This window comes from Astyanax mexicanus, chromosome 19 (assembly GCF_023375975.1).
Source record: "Astyanax mexicanus isolate ESR-SI-001 chromosome 19, AstMex3_surface, whole genome shotgun sequence".
NCBI lineage: Eukaryota > Metazoa > Chordata > Actinopteri > Characiformes > Acestrorhamphidae > Astyanax > Astyanax mexicanus.
This window is the reverse complement of record NC_064426.1, coordinates 37,057,724-37,074,245: the sequence shown is the minus strand read 5'-3', so window position 1 is coordinate 37,074,245 and position 16,522 is coordinate 37,057,724. Positions and strand designations below refer to the sequence as shown.

The following is a 16,522-nucleotide window of genomic DNA, read 5'->3' as shown; positions in this document are numbered from 1 at the left end:
GAGTGGTTAAGGCGATGGACTGCTAATCCACTGTGCTCTGCACGCGTGGGTTGGAATCCCACCTTCGTCAAATGCTTTGTTTAAAACTCAGTCGAAAACGCCTTTACAACAAATTAATTTCCTTTACAGTGAAGAGCCAGGCAATGCAGAAACATTTCAGAACATTCCAGTCGCAGACGCCTAACTGTATATTACCTCAAAAAGCAAGACGAGGTGGCCGAGTGGTTAAGGTGATGGACTGCTAATCCATTGTGCTCTGCACGCGTGAGTTGGAATCCCACCTTCGTCAAATGCTTTGTTTAAAACTCAGTCGAAAACGCCTTTACAACAAATTAATTTCCTTTACAGTGAAGAGCCAGGCAATGCAGAAACATTTCAGAACATTCCAGTCGCAGACGCCTAACTGTATATTACCTCAAAAAGCAAGACGAGGTGGCCGAGTGGTTAAGGTGATGGACTGCTAATCCATTGTGCTCTGCACGCGTGGGTTCGAATCCCACCTTCGTCGAATGCTTTGTTTAAAACTCAGTCGGAAACGCCTTTACAACAAAGTAATTTTCTTAACAGTGAAGAACAAGGGAATGCGGAAGCATTTCCGAACATTCCAGAACCAGAAATGTAGCTGTATATTACCTCAAAAAGCAAGACGAGGTGGCCGAGTGGTTAAGGCGATGGACTGCTAATCCATTGTGCTCTGGACGCGTGGGTTCGAATCCCACCTTCGTCGAATGCTTTGTTTAAAACTCAGTCGGAAACGCCTTTACAACAACTTAATTTTCTTTACAGTGAAGAGACAGGCATTGCAGAAACATTTCATAACATTCCAGTCACAGAAGCTTAACTGTATATAACCTCAAAAAGCAAGACGAGGTGGCCGAGTGGTTAAGGCGATGGACTGCTAATTCACTGTGCTCTGCACGCGTGGGTTCGAATCCCACCTTTGTCGAATGCTTTGTTTAAAACTCAGTCAGAAACGCCTCTACAACAAATTAATTTTCTTAACAGTGAAGAACAACGGAACGTGGAAGCATTTCAGAACATTCCAGACCCAGAAATGTAGCTGTATATTACCTCAAAAAGCAAGACGAGGTGGCCGAGTGGTTAAGGCGATTGGACTGCTAATCCATTGTGCTCTGCACGCGTGGGTTCGAATCCCACCTTCGTCGAATGCTTTGTTTAAAACTCAGTCGAAAACGCCTTTACAACAACTTAATTTTCTTTACAGTGAAGAGCCAGGCAATGCAGAAACATTTCAGAACATTCCAGTCGCAGACGCCTAACTGTATATTACCTCAAAAAGCAAGACGAGGTGGCCGAGTGGTTAAGGTGATGGACTGCTAATCCATTGTGCTCTGCACGCGTGGGTTCGAATCCCACCTTCGTCGAATGCTTTGTTTAAAACTCAGTCGGAAACGCCTTTACAACAAATTAATTTTCTTAACAGTGAAGAACATGGGAATGCAGAAACATTTCATAACATTCCAGTCGCAGAATCTTAACTGTATATAACCTTAAAAAGCAAGACGAGGTGGCCGAGTGGTTAAGGCGATGGACTGCTAATCCATTGTGCTCTGCACGCGTGGGTTCGAATCCCACCTTCGTCGAATGCTTTGTTTAAAACTCAGTCGGAAACGCCTTTACAACAAAGTAATTTTCTTAACAGTGAAGAACAAGGGAATGCGGAAGCATTTCCGAACATTCCAGACCCAGAAATGTAGCTGTATATTACCTCAAAAAGCAAGACGAGGTGGCCGAGTGGTTAAGGCGATGGACTGCTAATCCATTGTGCTCTGCACGCGTGGGTTCGAATCCCACCTTCGTCGAATGCTTTGTTTAAAACTCAGTCGGAAACGCCTTTACAACAACTTAATTTTCTTTACAGTGAAGAGACAGGCATTGCAGAAACATTTCATAACATTCCAGTCACAGAAGCTTAACTATAACCTCAAAAAGCAAGACGAGGTGGCCGAGTGGTTAAGGCGATGGACTGCTAATTCACTGTGCTCTGCACGCGTGGGTTCGAATCCCACCTTTGTCGAATGCTTTGTTTAAAACTCAGTCAGAAACGCCTCTACAACAACTTAATTTTCTTAACAGTGAAGAACAACGGAACGTGGAAGCATTTCAGAACATTCCAGACCCAGAAATGTAGCTGTATTTTCCCTCAAAAAGCAAGACGAGGTGGCCGAGTGGTTAAGGCGATGGACTGCTAATCCATTGTGCTCTGCACGCGTGGGTTCGAATCCCACCTTCGTCGAATGCTTTGTTTAAAACTCAGTCGGAAACGCCTTCACAACAAATTAATTTTCTTAACAGTGAAGAACAAGAGAATGCAGAAGCATTTCAGAACATTCCAGACCCAGAAATGTAGCTGTATATTCCCTAAAAAAGCAAGACGAGGAGGCCGGGTGGTTAAGGTGATGGACTGCTAATCCACTGTGCTCTGCACGCGTGGGTTCGAATCCCACTTTTGTCGAATGCTTTGTTTAAAAATCAGTCGGAAACGCCTTTACAACAACTTAATTTTCTTTACAGTGAAGAGCCAGGCAATGCAGAAAAATTTCATAACATTCCAGTCGCAGAAGCTTAACTGTATATAACCTCAAAAAGCAAGACGAGGTGGCCGAGTGGTTAAGGCGATGGACTGCTAATCCATTGTGCTCTGCACGCGTGGGTTCGAATCCCACCTTCGTCGAATGTTTTGTGTAAAACTCAGTCGGAAACGCCTTCACAACAAATTAATTTTCTTAACAGTGAAGAACAAGGGAATGCGGAAGCATTTAAGAACATTCCAGAACCAGAAATGTAGCTGTATATTACCTCAAAAAGCAAGACGAGGTGGCCGAGTGGTTAAGGCGATGGACTGCTAATCCATTGTGCTCTGCACGCGTGGGTTCGAATCCCACCTTCGTCGAATGCTTTGTTTAAAACTCAGTCGGAAACGCCTTTACAACAAAGTAATTTTCTTAACAGTGAAGAACACGGGAATGCGGAAGCATTTCCGAACATTCCAGACCCAGAAATGTAGCTGTATATTGCCTAAAAAAGCAAGACCAGGTGGCAGAGTGGTTAAGGTGATGGACTGCTAATTCACTTTGCTCTGCACGCGTGGGTTCGAATCCCACCTTTGTCGAATGCTTTGTTTAAAACTCAGTCGGAAACGCCTTTACAACAAATTAATTTTCTTTACAGTGAAGAGCCAGGCAATGCAGAAACATTTCATAACATTCCAGTCGCAGAAGCTTAACTGTATATAACCTCAAAAAGCAAGACGAGGTGGCCGAGTGGTTAAGGCGATGGACTGCTAATCTATTGTGCTCTGCACGCGTGGGTTCGAATCCCACCTTTGTCGAATGGTTTGTGTAAAACTCAGTCAGAAACGCCTTTACAACAAATTAATTTTCTTAACAGTGAAGAACAAGGGAATGCGGAAGCATTTCAGAACATTCCAGACCCAGAAATGTAGCTGTATACTACCTCAAAAAGCAAGACGAGGTGGCCGAGTGGTTAAGGCGATGGACTGCTAATCCATTGTGCTCTGCACGCGTGGGTTCGAATCCCACCTTCGTCGAATGCTTTGTTTAAAACTCAGTCGGAAACGCCTTTACAACAACTTAATTTTCTTTACAGTGAAGAGACAGGCAATGCAGAAACATTTCATAACATTCCAGTCGCAGAAGCTTAACTGTATATAACCTCAAAAAGCAAGACGAGGTGGCCGAGTGGTTAAGGCGATGGACTGCTAATCCATTGTTCTCTGCACGCGTGGGTTCGAATCCCACCTTCGTCGTATATTTTGTGTAAAACTCAGTCGGAAACGCCTTTACAACAAATTAATTTTCTTAACAGTGAAGAACAAGGGAATGCAGTAGCATTTCAGAACATTCCAGACCCAGAAATGTAGCTGTATATTCCCTAAAAAAGCAAGACGAGGTGGCCGAGTGGTTAAGGTGATGGACTGCTAATCCACTGTGCTCTGCACGCGTGGGTTCGAATCCCACCTTTGTCGAATGCTTTGTTTAAAACTCAGTCGGAAACGCCTTTACAACAAATTATTTTTCTTTACAGTGCAGAACAAGGGAATGCTGAAGCATTTCAGAACATTGCAGACACAGAAATGTAGCTGTATATTCACTCAAAAAGCAAGACGAGGTGGCCGAGTGGTTGAGGCGATGGGCTGCTAATCCATTGTGCTCTGCACACGTGGGTTCGAATCCCACCTTTGTCGAATGCTTTGTTTAAAACTCAGTCGGAAACGCCTTTACAACAAATTAATTTTCTTAACAGTGAAGAACAAGGGAATGCGGAAGCATTTAAGAACATTCCAGAACCAGAAATGTAGCTGTATATTACCTCAAAAAGCAAGACGAGGTGGCCGAGTGGTTAAGGCGATGGACTGCTAATCCATTGTGCTCTGCACGCGTGGGTTCGAATCCCACCTTCGTCGAATGTTTTGTGTAAAACTCAGTCGGAAACGCCTTCACAACAAATTAATTTTCTTAACAGTGAAGAACAAGGGAATGCGGAAGCATTTAAGAACATTCCAGAACCAGAAATGTAGCTGTATATTACCTCAAAAAGCAAGATGAGGTGGCCGAGTGGTTAAGGCGATGGACTGCTAATCCATTGTGCTCTGCACGCGTGGGTTCGAATCCCACCTTCGTCGAATGTTTTGTGTAAAACTCAGTCGGAAACGCCTTTGCAACAAATTAACTTTCTTTACAGTGCAGAACAGGGAATGCTGAAGCATTTCAGAACATTGCAGACACAGAAATGTAGCTGTATATTCACTCAAAAAACAAGACGAGGTGGCCGAGTGGTTAAGGCGATGGACTGCTAATCCATTGTGCTCTGCACGCGTGGGTTCGAATCCCACCTTCGTCGATTGCTTTGTTTAAAACTCAGTCGGAAACGCCTTTACAACAAAGTAATTTTCTTAACAGTGAAGAACAAGGGAATGCGGAAGCATTTCCGAACATTCCAGACCCAGAAATGTAGCTGTATATTGCCTAAAAAAGCGAGATCAGGTGGCCGAGTGGTTAAGGTGATGGACTGCTAATTCACTGTGCTCTGCACGCGTGGGTTCGAATCCCACCTTTGTCGAATGCTTTGTTTAAAACTCAGTCGGAAACGCCTTTACAACAAATTAATTTTCTTTACAGTGAAGAGCCAGGCAATGCAGAAACATTTTAAAACATTCCAGTCGCATAAGCCTAACTGTATATTCACTCAAAAAGCAAGACGAGGTGGCTGAGTGGTTAAGGCGATGGACTGCTAATCCATTGTGCTCTGCACGCGTGGGTTCGAATCCCACCTTTGTCGAATGCTTTGTTTAAAACTCAGTCGGAAACGCCTTTACAACAAATTAATTTTCTTAACAGTGAAGAACAAGGGAATGCGGAAGCATTTCAGAACATTCTAGACCCAGAAATGTAGCTGTATATTACCTCAAAAAGCAAGAAGAGGTGGCCGAGTGGTTAAGGCGATGGACTGCTAATCCATTGTGCTCTGCACGCGTGGGTTCGAATCCCACCTTCGTCGAATGTTTTGTGTAAAACTCAGTCGGAAACGCCTTCACAACAAATTAATTTTCTTTACAGTGCAGAACAAGGGAATGCTGAAGCATTTCAGAACATTGCAGACACAGAAATGTAGCTGTATATTCACTCAAAAAGCAAGACGAGGTGGCCGAGTGGTTAAGGCGATGGGCTGCTAATCCTTTGTGCTCTGCACGCGTGGGTTTGAATCCCACCTTTGTCGAATGCTTTGTTTAAAACTCAGTCGGAAACGCCTTTACAACAACTTAATTTTCTTTACAGTGAAGAGCCAGGCAATGCAGAAACATTTCATAACATTCCAGTCGCAGAAGCTTAACTGTATATAACCTCAAAAAGCAAGACGAGGTGGCCGAGTGGTTAAGGCGATGGACTGCTAATCCATTGTGCTCTGCACGCGTGGGTTCGAATCCCACCTTCGTCGAATGCTTTGTTTAAAACTCAGTCGGAAACGCCTTTACAACAAATTAATTTTCTTAACAGTGAAGAACAAGGGAATGCGGAAGCATTTAAGAACATTCCAGAACCAGAAATGTAGCTGTATATTACCTCAAAAAGCAAGACGAGGTGGCCGAGTGGTTAAGGCGATGGACTGCTAATCCATTGTGCTCTGCACGCGTGGGTTCGAATCCCACCTTCGTCGAATGTTTTGTGTAAAACTCAGTCGGAAACGCCTTCACAACAAATTAATTTTCTTAACAGTGAAGAACAAGGGAATGCGGAAGCATTTAAGAACATTCCAGACCCAGAAATGTAGCTGTATATTGCCTAAAAAAGCGAGATCAGGTGGCCGAGTGGTTAAGGTGATGGACTGCTAATTCACTGTGCTCTGCACGCGTGGGTTCGAATCCCACCTTTGTCGAATGCTTTGTTTAAAACTCAGTCGGAAACGCCTTTACAACAAATTAATTTTCTTTACAGTGAAGAGCCAGGCAATGCAGAAACATTTTAAAACATTCCAGTCGCAGAAGCCTAACTGTATATTCACTCAAAAAGCAAGACGAGGTGGCCGAGTGGTTAAGGCGATGGACTGCTAATCCATTGTGCTCTGCACGCGTGGGTTCGAATCCCACCTTTGTCGAATGCTTTGTTTAAAACTCAGGTGGAAACACCTTTACAACAAATTAATTTTCTTAACAGTGAAGAACAAGGGAATGCGGAAGCATTTCAGAACATTCTAGACCCAGAAATGTAGCTGTATATTACCTCAAAAAGCAAGACGAGGTGGCCGAGTGGTTAAGGCGATGGACTGCTAATCCATTGTGCTCTGCACGCGTGGGTTCGAATCCCACCTTCGTCGAATGTTTTGTGTAAAACTCAGTCGGAAACGCCTTCACAACAAATTAATTTTCTTTACAGTGCAGAACAAGGGAATGCTGAAGCATTTCAGAACATTGCAGACACAGAAATGTAGCTGTATATTCACTCAAAAAGCAAGACGAGGTGGCCGAGTGGTTAAGGCGATGGGCTGCTAATCCATTGTGCTCTGCACGCGTGGGTTTGAATCCCACCTTTGTCGAATGCTTTGTTTAAAACTCAGTCGGAAACGCCTTTACAACAACTTAATTTTCTTTACAGTGAAGAGCCAGGCAATGCAGAAACATTTCATAACATTCCAGTCGCAGAAGCTTAACTGTATATAACCTCAAAAAGCAAGACGAGGTGGCCGAGTGGTTAAGGCGATGGACTGCTAATCCATTGTGCTCTGCACGCGTGGGTTCGAATCCTACCTTCGTCGAATGCTTTGTTTAAAACTCAGTCGGAAACGCCTTTACAACAAATTAATTTTCTTAACAGTGAAGAACAAGGGAATGCGGAAGCATTTAAGAACATTCCAGAACCAGAAATGTAGCTGTATATTACCTCAAAAAGCAAGACGAGGTGGCCGAGTGGTTAAGGCGATGGACTGCTAATCCATTGTGCTCTGCACGCGTGGGTTCGAATCCCACCTTCGTCGAATGTTTTGTGTAAAACTCAGTCGGAAACGCCTTCACAACAAATTAATTTTCTTAACAGTGAAGAACAAGGGAATGCGGAAGCATTTAAGAACATTCCAGAACCAGAAATGTAGCTGTATATTACCTCAAAAAGCAAGACGAGGTGGCCGAGTGGTTAAGGCGATGGACTGCTAATCCATTGTGCTCTGCACGCGTGGGTTCGAATCCCACCTTCGTCGAATGCTTTGTTTAAAACTCAGTCGGAAACGCCTTTACAACAAAGTAATTTTCTTAACAGTGAAGAACAAGGGAATGCGGAAGCATTTCCGAACATTCCAGACCCAGAAATGTAGCTGTATATTGCCTAAAAAAGCAAGACCAGGTGGCCGAGTGGTTAAGGTGATGGACTGCTAATTCACTGTGCTCTGCACGCGTGGGTTCGAATCCCACCTTTGTCGAATGCTTTGTTTAAAACTCAGTCGGAAACGCCTTTACAGCAACTTAATTTTCTTTACAGTGAAGAGACAGGCAATGCAGAAACATTTTAAAACATTCCAGCCGCAGAAGCCTAACTAAATATTCACTCAAAAAGCAAGACGAGGTGGCCGAGTGGTTAAGGCGATGGACTGCTAATCCATTGTGCTCTGCACGCGTGGGTTCGAATCCCACCTTCGTCGAATGTTTTGTGTAAAACTCAGTCGGAAACGCCTTCACAACAAATTAATTTTCTTTACAGTGCAGAACAAGGGAATGCTGAAGCATTTCAGAACATTGCAGACACAGAAATGTAGCTGTATATTCACTCAAAAAGCAAGACGAGGTGGCCGAGTGGTTAAGGCGATGGACTGCTAATCCATTGTGCTCTGCACGCGTGGGTTCGAATCCCACCTTCGTCGAATGCTTTGTTTAAAACTCAGTCGGAAACGCCTTTACAACAAAGTAATTTTCTTAACAGTGAAGAACAAGGGAATGCGGACGCATTTCCGAACATTCCAGACCCAGAAATGTAGCTGTATATTGCCTAAAAAAGCAAGACCAGGTGGCCGAGTGGTTAAGGTGATGGACTGCTAATTCACTGTGCTCTGCACGCGTGGGTTCGAATCCCACCTTTGTCGAATGCTTTGTTTAAAACTCAGTCGGAAACGCCTTTTCAACAAATTAATTTTCTTTACAGTGAAGAGCCAGGCAATGCAGAAACATTTCATAACATTCCAGTCGCAGAAGCTTAACTGTATATAACCTCAAAAAGCAAGACGAGGTGGCCGAGTGGTTAAGGCGATGGACTGCTAATCTATTGTGCTCTGCACGCGTGGGTTCGAATCCCACCTTTGTCGAATGGTTTGTGTAAAACTCAGTCAGAAACGCCTTTACAACAAATTAATTTTCTTAACAGTGAAGAACAAGGGAATGCGGAAGCATTTCAGAACATTCCAGACCCAGAAATGTAGCTGTATATTACCTCAAAAAGCAAGACGAGGTGGCCGAGTGGTTAAGGCGATGGACTGCTAATCCATTGTGCTCTGCACGCGTGGGTTCGAATCCCACCTTTGTCGAATGCTTTGTTTAAAACTCAGTCGGAAACGCCTTTACAACAAATTAATTTTCTTAACAGTGAAGAACAAGGGAATGCGGAAGCATTTCAGAACATTCTAGACCTCAAAAAGCAAGACGAGGTGGGCGAGTGGTTAAGGCGATGGACTGCTAATCCATTGTGCTCTGCACGCGTGGGTTCGAATCCCACCTTCGTCGAATGTTTTGTGTAAAACTCAGTCGGAAACGCCTTCACAACAAATTAATTTTCTTTACAGTGCAGAACAAGGGAATGCTGAAGCATTTCAGAACATTGCAGACACAGAAATGTAGCTGTATATTCACTCAAAAAGCAAGACGAGGTGGCCGAGTGGTTAAGGCGATGGGCTGCTAATCCATTGTGCTCTGCACGCGTGGGTTGGAATCCCACCTTCGTCAAATGCTTTGTTTAAAACTCAGTCGGAAACGCCTTTACAATAAATTAATTTTCTTAACAGTGAAGAACAACGGAACGTGGAAGCATTTCAGAACATTCCAGACCCAGAAATGTAGCTGTATTTTCCCTCAAAAAGCAAGACGAGGTGGCCGAGTGGTTAAGGCGATGGACTGCTAATCCATTGTGCTCTGCACGCGTGGGTTCGAATCCCACCTTCGTCGAATGCTTTGTTTAAAACTCAGTCGGAAACGCCTTCACAACAAATTAATTTTCTTAACAGTGAAGAGACAGGCAATGCAGAAACATTTTAAAACATTCCAGCCGCAGAAGCCTAACTGTATATTCACTCAAAAAGCAAGACGAGGTGGCCGAGTGGTTAAGGCGATGGACTGCTAATCCATTGTGCTCTGCACGCGTGGGTTCGAATCCCACCTTTGTCGAATGCTTTGTTTAAAACTCAGTCGGAAACGCCTTTACAACAAATTAATTTTCTTAACAGTGAAGAACAAGGGAATGCGGAAGCATTTCAGAACATTCTAGACCTCAAAAAGCAAGACGAGGTGGGCGAGTGGTTAAGGCGATGGACTGCTAATCCATTGTGCTCTGCACGCGTGGGTTCGAATCCCACCTTCGTCGAATGTTTTGTGTAAAACTCAGTCGGAAACGCCTTCACAACAAATTAATTTTCTTTACAGTGCAGAACAAGGGAATGCTGAAGCATTTCAGAACATTGCAGACACAGAAATGTAGCTGTATATTCACTCAAAAAGCAAGACGAGGTGGCCGAGTGGTTAAGGCGATGGGCTGCTAATCCATTGTGCTCTGCACGCGTGGGTTCGAATCCCACCTTCGTCGAATGCTTTGTTTAAAACTCAGTCGGAAACGCCTTTACAACAACTTAATTTTCTTTACAGTGAAGAGCCAGGCAATGCAGAAACATTTCATAACATTCCAGTCGCAGAAGCTTAACTGAATATAACCTCAAAAAGCAAGACGAGGTGGCCGAGTGGTTAAAGCGATGGACTGCTAATCCATTGTGCTCTGCACGCGTGGGTTCGAATCCCACCTTCGTCGAATGCTTTGTTTAAAACTCAGTCGGAAACGCCTTTACAACAAATTAATTTTCTTAACAGTGAAGAACAAGGGAATGCGGAAGCATTTCAGAACATTCTAGACCCAGAAATGTAGCTGTATATTACCTCAAAAAGCAAGACGAGGTGGCCGAGTGGTTAAGGCGATGGACTGCTAATCCACTGTGCTCTGCACGCGTGGGTTGGAATCCCACCTTCGTCAAATGCTTTGTTTAAAACTCAGTCGGAAACGCCTTTACAATAAATTAATTTTCTTAACAGTGAAGAACAACGGAACGTGGAAGCATTTCAGAACATTCCAGACCCAGAAATGTAGCTGTATTTTCCCTCAAAAAGCAAGACGAGGTGGCCGAGTGGTTAAGGCGATGGACTGCTAATCCATTGTGCTCTGCACGCGTGGGTTCGAATCCCACCTTCGTCGAATGCTTTGTTTAAAACTCAGTCGGAAACGCCTTCACAACAAATTAATTTTCTTAACAGTGAAGAACAAGAGAATGCAGAAGCATTTCAGAACATTCCAGACCCAGAAATGTAGCTGTATATTCCCTAAAAAAGCAAGACGAGGTGGCCGAGTGGTTAAGGTGATGGACTGCTAATCCACTGTGCTCTGCACGCGTGGGTTCGAAACCCACTTTTGTCGAATGCTTTGTTTAAAAATCAGTCGGAAACGCCTTTACAACAACTTAATTTTCTTTACAGTGAAGAGCCAGGCAATGCAGAAAAATTTCATAACATTCCAGTCGCAGAAGCTTAACTGTATATAACCTCAAAAAGCAAGACGAGGTGGCCGAGTGGTTAAGGCGATGGACTGCTAATCCATTGTGCTCTGAACGCGTGGGTTCGAATCCCACCTTCGTCGAATGTTTTGTGTAAAACTCAGTCGGAAACGGCTTTACAACAAATTAATTTTCTTAACAGTGAAGAACAAGGGAATCTGGAAGCATTTCAGAACATTCCAGACCCAGAAATGTAGCTGTATATTACCTCAAAAAGCAAGACGAGGTGGCCGAGTGGTTAAGGCGATGGACTGCTAGTCCATTGTGCTCTGCACGCGTGGGTTTGAATCCCACCTTCGTCGAATGCTTTGTTTAAAACTCAGTCAGAAACGCCTTTACAACAAATTAATTTTCTTTACAGTGAAAAACAAGGGAATGCAGAAGCATTTCAGAACATTGCAGACCCAGAAATGTAGCTGTATATTCACTCAAAAAGCAAGACGAGGTGGCCGAGTGGTTAAGGCGATGGACTGCTAATCCTTTGTGCTCTGCACGCGTGAGTTGGAATCTCACCTTCGTTGAATTTTTTGTTTAAAACTCAGTCGGAAACGCTTTTACAACAACTTAATTTTCTTTACAGTGAAGAGCCAGGCAATGCAGAAACATTTCATAACATTCCAGTCGCAGAAGCCTAACTGTATATTTCTTCAAAAAGCAAGACGAGGTGGCCGAGTGGTTAAGGCGATGGACTGCAAATCCCTTGTGCTCTGCACGCGTGGGTTCGAATCCCACCTTCGTCGAATGCTTTGTTTAAAACTCAGTCGGAAACGCCTTCACAACAAATTAATTTACAGTGAAGAGCCAGGCAATGCAGAAACATTTCATAACATTCCAGTCGCAGAATCTTAACTGTATATAACCTTAAAAAGCAAGACGAGGTGGCCGAGTGGTTAAGGCGATGGACTGCTAATCCATTGTGCTCTGCACGCGTGGGTTCGAATCCCACCTTCGTCGAGGATTTTGTGTAAAACTCAGTCGGAAATGCCTTTACAACAAATTAATTTTCTTAACAGTGAAGAACAATGGAACGTGGAAGCATTTCAGAACATTCCAGACCCAGAAATGTAGCTGTATATTTCCTCAAAAAGCAAGACGAGGTGGCCGAGTGGTTAAGGCGATGGACTGCTAATCCATTGTGCTCTGCACAATGCTAATCCATTGTGCTCTGCACCTTCGTCGAATGCTTTGTTTAAAACTCAGTCGGAAACGCTTTTACAACAACTTAATTTTCTTTACAGTGAAGAGCCAGGCAATGTGGAAGCATTTCAGAACATTGCAGACCCAGAAATGTAGCTGTATATTCACTCAAAAAGCAAGACGAGGTGGCCGAGTGGTTAAGGCGATGGACTGCTAATCCCTTGTGCTCTGCACGCGTGGGTTGGAATCCCACCTTCGTCGAATGTTTTGTTTAAAACTCAGTCGAAAACGCCTTCACAACAAAATAATTTTCTTAACAGTGAAGAACAAGAGAATTCAGAAGCATTTCAGAACATTCCAGACTCAGAAATGTAGCTGTATATTCCCTCAGAAAGCAAGACGAGGTGGCCGAGTGGTTAAGGCGATGGACTGCTAATCCATTGTGCTCTGCACGCGTGGGTTGGAATCCCACCTTCGTCGAATGCTTTGTTTAAAACTAAGTCGGAAACGCCTTTACAACAACTTAATTTTCTTTACAGTGAAGAGCCAGGCAATGCAGAAACATTTCATAACATTCCAGTCGCAGAAGCCTTACTGTATATTACCTCAAAAAGCAAGATGAGGTGGCCGAGTGGTTAAAGCGATGGACTGCTAATCCATTGTGCTCTGCACGCGTGGGTTGGAATCCCACCTTCGTCGAATGCTTTGTTTAAAACTCAGTAGGAAAAGCCTTTAAAACAAATTAATTTTCTTTACAGTGAAGAGCAAGGCAATGCAGAAGCATTTCAAAACATTCCAGTCCCAGAATCCTAACTGAATCCTAACTTAAAACTCAGTCGGAAACGCCTTTAAAACAAATTAATTTTCTTAAAAGTGAAGAGCCAGGCAATGCAGAAACAATTCATAACATTCCAGTCGCAGAAGCCTAACTGTATATTACCTCAAAAAGCAAGATGAGGTGGCCGAGTGGTTAAGGCGATGGACTGCTAATCCATTGTGCTCTGCACGCGTGGGTTAGAATCCCACCTTTGTCGAATGCTTTGTTTAAACTCAGCCAGAAATGTCTTTACAACAAATTAATTTTCTTTACAGTGGCAATACAGAAGCATTTTATAACATTACAGTCCCAGAAGCCTATTTGTATATCAATAATAAGAGCCTGAAGGCAGCAGGTAAAAAAGGTAAGATGCAGAGTGGGAGCTGTCCTTAACTGAGGCCCTGCACAGGCAGCAAGAGGTTTAAATATTTGTTTAAAATGCCTTTACAACAAAGTTGATTTTGTTTACAGTGAAGAAGAAGGCTATATAAAAGCATTTCACAACATTTCAGTGAAATTGTACTAGTTTATAGTTTTATGCCATATGTAACTTGACACACACCTTCCAAAAAGTTTCACTTTTAAGATACAATTAATGATTTAATTATTTTCTAACGTCTCTTCAAGAAAGCAATGTGCTGTACACTACAAAATTATCCAACAGAGATGGTACTTTAAATTATAAATAATATGTAGGGAAGTTGGGGATCTTGGATGACAAATGGACGTTTCTATACTGACCCACAATGAATCCCGTCTGTTAGAAAACAACCTACATATCTGTTCTGCCTGAGCTGCCCAAAAATATAAACTTAGATTTGGCAGGAAAAAAAAAAAAAAACCTAGATGTTTAAGTTTTATTATTAGGTTTTTATTTTTCCAAATAAATCTGTGCAATGGTTACTTTAAGAGGTTCACCACATTTTGAGTGTCAAGTACCTGTGGTTTTAAAACGTAATTCATTTGAGGCAACAAATTGAGTAGACTTAACTTATTAGGGTTTAGAATGAAGCAAAATAAATAAACGTGTGTAGAAAAGAGAAATAACCTGCTTTTAGAGCCACTCTAAAATATTAGTAAACAACACTACACTGTTTTGTTGAGCTCCCAGACCAATCTTACAGAAATTAATTAATCTTTATTTATAATTATAGTATTTAATGTTTTATTTGTACACAATGTAAAATGTAAAGAGATTCAGCAAAGATATTTGTCTATAAACCCAAATACACTGATTAAGCATAATCTCCTCCTTCAAACAAACACACACACCTCTAGTCTCTGCTCCTCCATCTCCTCCTGTCTCTCCTTCTCTACTTCCTCCAGCTTCTTCTCCTGTATCTCCTTCACAAACACCACTGTCTGTCACCTGACAAAAAAAAGTATATTTGCATAAAATTGATATTTATATGTGACATATACACAGTAAAACAGTCATAGACTTTGATGGTATGGTTATAGTCTGAGGAAAAAAAAACTCAGTTTATTATTGATTATTATGTGCAGTTTATTTGCCAACAATAAAACAGTGAATGTATAAATTCACATTTGTAATTCAAGGTTTTCGCTGTTGGTGTTTTTAAACAGTTGCTTCCTTTCAACACACAAATAATACATGGTACAATACAATAATATTACAATACAAAAAGTATAACATTTTCATTTAGGCTCCATAGGGGGCTAAGGGATTTGAACAGGTAAACTCAATAAATAATTGTTTATTAGATGATCAGTTGGATACGCTGGAAAACACATTTTTTAGGGCAGAGATCAGGGTTAAGAAACTGCTTTAAACTACAAACATAAAGTACTGTAACGTTACTAAACTCTATCCACAATATCTTTTAGATAACTATTTAGTAGAGATGGACCGATCAGTGTTTTTGGGGCCGATTCCGATCGCCGATCGTCTTTCACCACGATCGGCCGATCGCAGATACCGATATTGGGCGGGGCCAAATGCCACATTAAGGCCACACAGGTGCCAGACAAACCTGGTACTGATTCCCCTAATTACATCCACGCCAAAGCAAACGCTGGTCATTTACGCTGCTAGTAAATAAACACGAATGTTACTGACCAAAATAAACGCTTTTTATGAGAGATATAAGTTGTGTGTAAATAGTTATAAGACAATACCTGACAAAATCTGTTTTAATGATGTTAATAAACATCACTGTGACAGCGCTAGTCGCAGTTTCACCGCAGCAAAGGACGAGGACGTGAATCACTTATCTAACCAGCCTTTACTGATTTCTGCCCCCAATAACCCTTTCGATAACCTCTAATAGCCTTTAATAGTCTTCAGAAGCCTTCAACAGTCTAACCTTGCAGTCCTTGTGTCCACTAAACTCCGTAGTTATAAACATCCTGAGGTTAGCAGCGTGCTAACTGACCTGTTTATAATATCCGAGCAGTGACTCCGTGACGGCTGCTCTAATCTGCTGCTGTTAGCTGCTTGGGCTGAAAGATGAACTGTAGAGAGCTGTATTATCCGGTTAGTGGGGTTAAAACCTTTATTTCCTACACAGATTAATTAAAAAAACCGCTCCAGACTGGCTCAGCTGAGCCCTGTAGCCCGTGGCTGGGCTGTAGCTCTGACTGAGTAAAGTCAGCCGGGCTTGTGCTGCTGCAGTTCTGACTAGTGGTTGGATGAGGAACTGCAGCTTCCTGTAAGCGAGCAATGTCATAATAAAAGTCTTCTGTGATTTTTATTATTACTATTATTCTGTTACATCAAATTAAATGTTATATAGAATGTACTATCACATTATATTATATTATATTATATTATAATTTATAAAAGTCTACATCGTAAGGCAGGGAGACCTCACTCAACACAGCTCCATTTCTCTGCCGAATGCCACAAAAAAAGTCCTCCGTGATTAAAAAGCTCATGGATGTCAATACATATATTAGTCAACAATTAATGATTATTTATATTTCTTAAATGTCAATATAATAAAATATGTGTAGTGTGTATGTATTTATAATATTATTGGCTATGAATAAACAACTGCTTTTATTATTTAGATCTTTACTATTTTATAATTCCCCCACACTGACCCTCATCCGCGCTCCGCAAAACCAGCAAGCTGATTGGCTGTTTCTCCTGAAAGGCGGGACTTTTTCCTTGAACCGGCACCACGATTGGTTAAGAGACACACAGCAGTGGCCTTTATCCTCAATAGTATTTTTTTAGAGGAGTAAAATACGGTAGTTTCCCGGCAAAACGAGACTTGA

The 16,522-nt window shown here is 42.3% G+C and overlaps 1 long non-coding RNA gene and 37 other non-coding genes across 38 annotated transcripts in view; 37 read left to right on the top strand and 1 right to left on the bottom strand.

Moving 5' to 3' along the window:
• The window catches only part of LOC125784476 (uncharacterized), a 109,709-nt gene extending 95,064 nt beyond the window's left edge, over positions 1 to 14,645 (bottom strand). Inside the window, exon 1 of the long non-coding RNA XR_007427291.1 lies at positions 14,552 to 14,645. This is a non-coding gene — a long non-coding RNA (uncharacterized LOC125784476). The remainder of the gene's footprint in view (positions 1 to 14,551) is intronic.
• Positions 427 to 508, top strand: trnas-gcu (transfer RNA serine (anticodon GCU)). Its single transcript has one exon. It is a non-coding gene; the product is annotated as a tRNA-Ser (tRNA).
• Positions 646 to 727, top strand: trnas-gcu (transfer RNA serine (anticodon GCU)). Its single transcript has one exon. It is a non-coding gene; the product is annotated as a tRNA-Ser (tRNA).
• Positions 1,084 to 1,166, top strand: trnas-gcu (transfer RNA serine (anticodon GCU)). The gene has a single exon. It is a non-coding gene; the product is annotated as a tRNA-Ser (tRNA).
• Positions 1,304 to 1,385, top strand: trnas-gcu (transfer RNA serine (anticodon GCU)). The gene has a single exon. It is a non-coding gene; the product is annotated as a tRNA-Ser (tRNA).
• trnas-gcu (transfer RNA serine (anticodon GCU)) lies at positions 1,523 to 1,604 on the top strand. The gene has a single exon. It is a non-coding gene; the product is annotated as a tRNA-Ser (tRNA).
• Positions 1,742 to 1,823, top strand: trnas-gcu (transfer RNA serine (anticodon GCU)). The gene has a single exon. It is a non-coding gene; the product is annotated as a tRNA-Ser (tRNA).
• Positions 2,176 to 2,257, top strand: trnas-gcu (transfer RNA serine (anticodon GCU)). The gene has a single exon. It is a non-coding gene; the product is annotated as a tRNA-Ser (tRNA).
• On the top strand, positions 2,614 to 2,695 carry trnas-gcu (transfer RNA serine (anticodon GCU)). The gene has a single exon. It is a non-coding gene; the product is annotated as a tRNA-Ser (tRNA).
• On the top strand, positions 2,833 to 2,914 carry trnas-gcu (transfer RNA serine (anticodon GCU)). Its single transcript has one exon. It is a non-coding gene; the product is annotated as a tRNA-Ser (tRNA).
• On the top strand, positions 3,271 to 3,352 carry trnas-gcu (transfer RNA serine (anticodon GCU)). Its single transcript has one exon. It is a non-coding gene; the product is annotated as a tRNA-Ser (tRNA).
• trnas-gcu (transfer RNA serine (anticodon GCU)) lies at positions 3,490 to 3,571 on the top strand. The gene has a single exon. It is a non-coding gene; the product is annotated as a tRNA-Ser (tRNA).
• Positions 3,709 to 3,790, top strand: trnas-gcu (transfer RNA serine (anticodon GCU)). The gene has a single exon. It is a non-coding gene; the product is annotated as a tRNA-Ser (tRNA).
• On the top strand, positions 4,366 to 4,447 carry trnas-gcu (transfer RNA serine (anticodon GCU)). Its single transcript has one exon. It is a non-coding gene; the product is annotated as a tRNA-Ser (tRNA).
• Positions 4,585 to 4,666, top strand: trnas-gcu (transfer RNA serine (anticodon GCU)). Its single transcript has one exon. It is a non-coding gene; the product is annotated as a tRNA-Ser (tRNA).
• Positions 4,803 to 4,884, top strand: trnas-gcu (transfer RNA serine (anticodon GCU)). The gene has a single exon. It is a non-coding gene; the product is annotated as a tRNA-Ser (tRNA).
• Positions 5,241 to 5,322, top strand: trnas-gcu (transfer RNA serine (anticodon GCU)). The gene has a single exon. It is a non-coding gene; the product is annotated as a tRNA-Ser (tRNA).
• Positions 5,460 to 5,541, top strand: trnas-gcu (transfer RNA serine (anticodon GCU)). The gene has a single exon. It is a non-coding gene; the product is annotated as a tRNA-Ser (tRNA).
• On the top strand, positions 5,898 to 5,979 carry trnas-gcu (transfer RNA serine (anticodon GCU)). Its single transcript has one exon. It is a non-coding gene; the product is annotated as a tRNA-Ser (tRNA).
• trnas-gcu (transfer RNA serine (anticodon GCU)) lies at positions 6,117 to 6,198 on the top strand. The gene has a single exon. It is a non-coding gene; the product is annotated as a tRNA-Ser (tRNA).
• On the top strand, positions 6,555 to 6,636 carry trnas-gcu (transfer RNA serine (anticodon GCU)). Its single transcript has one exon. It is a non-coding gene; the product is annotated as a tRNA-Ser (tRNA).
• trnas-gcu (transfer RNA serine (anticodon GCU)) lies at positions 6,774 to 6,855 on the top strand. Its single transcript has one exon. It is a non-coding gene; the product is annotated as a tRNA-Ser (tRNA).
• On the top strand, positions 7,212 to 7,293 carry trnas-gcu (transfer RNA serine (anticodon GCU)). The gene has a single exon. It is a non-coding gene; the product is annotated as a tRNA-Ser (tRNA).
• trnas-gcu (transfer RNA serine (anticodon GCU)) lies at positions 7,431 to 7,512 on the top strand. Its single transcript has one exon. It is a non-coding gene; the product is annotated as a tRNA-Ser (tRNA).
• Positions 7,650 to 7,731, top strand: trnas-gcu (transfer RNA serine (anticodon GCU)). Its single transcript has one exon. It is a non-coding gene; the product is annotated as a tRNA-Ser (tRNA).
• On the top strand, positions 8,088 to 8,169 carry trnas-gcu (transfer RNA serine (anticodon GCU)). Its single transcript has one exon. It is a non-coding gene; the product is annotated as a tRNA-Ser (tRNA).
• On the top strand, positions 8,307 to 8,388 carry trnas-gcu (transfer RNA serine (anticodon GCU)). The gene has a single exon. It is a non-coding gene; the product is annotated as a tRNA-Ser (tRNA).
• trnas-gcu (transfer RNA serine (anticodon GCU)) lies at positions 8,745 to 8,826 on the top strand. The gene has a single exon. It is a non-coding gene; the product is annotated as a tRNA-Ser (tRNA).
• Positions 8,964 to 9,045, top strand: trnas-gcu (transfer RNA serine (anticodon GCU)). The gene has a single exon. It is a non-coding gene; the product is annotated as a tRNA-Ser (tRNA).
• On the top strand, positions 9,598 to 9,679 carry trnas-gcu (transfer RNA serine (anticodon GCU)). Its single transcript has one exon. It is a non-coding gene; the product is annotated as a tRNA-Ser (tRNA).
• On the top strand, positions 9,817 to 9,898 carry trnas-gcu (transfer RNA serine (anticodon GCU)). Its single transcript has one exon. It is a non-coding gene; the product is annotated as a tRNA-Ser (tRNA).
• trnas-gcu (transfer RNA serine (anticodon GCU)) lies at positions 10,232 to 10,313 on the top strand. The gene has a single exon. It is a non-coding gene; the product is annotated as a tRNA-Ser (tRNA).
• On the top strand, positions 10,451 to 10,532 carry trnas-gcu (transfer RNA serine (anticodon GCU)). The gene has a single exon. It is a non-coding gene; the product is annotated as a tRNA-Ser (tRNA).
• trnas-gcu (transfer RNA serine (anticodon GCU)) lies at positions 10,889 to 10,970 on the top strand. Its single transcript has one exon. It is a non-coding gene; the product is annotated as a tRNA-Ser (tRNA).
• Positions 11,327 to 11,408, top strand: trnas-gcu (transfer RNA serine (anticodon GCU)). The gene has a single exon. It is a non-coding gene; the product is annotated as a tRNA-Ser (tRNA).
• trnas-gcu (transfer RNA serine (anticodon GCU)) lies at positions 11,984 to 12,065 on the top strand. The gene has a single exon. It is a non-coding gene; the product is annotated as a tRNA-Cys (tRNA).
• On the top strand, positions 12,198 to 12,279 carry trnas-gcu (transfer RNA serine (anticodon GCU)). Its single transcript has one exon. It is a non-coding gene; the product is annotated as a tRNA-Ser (tRNA).
• Positions 12,861 to 12,942, top strand: trnas-gcu (transfer RNA serine (anticodon GCU)). Its single transcript has one exon. It is a non-coding gene; the product is annotated as a tRNA-Ser (tRNA).
• Positions 14,646 to 16,522: the final 1,877 nt, after the last annotated feature.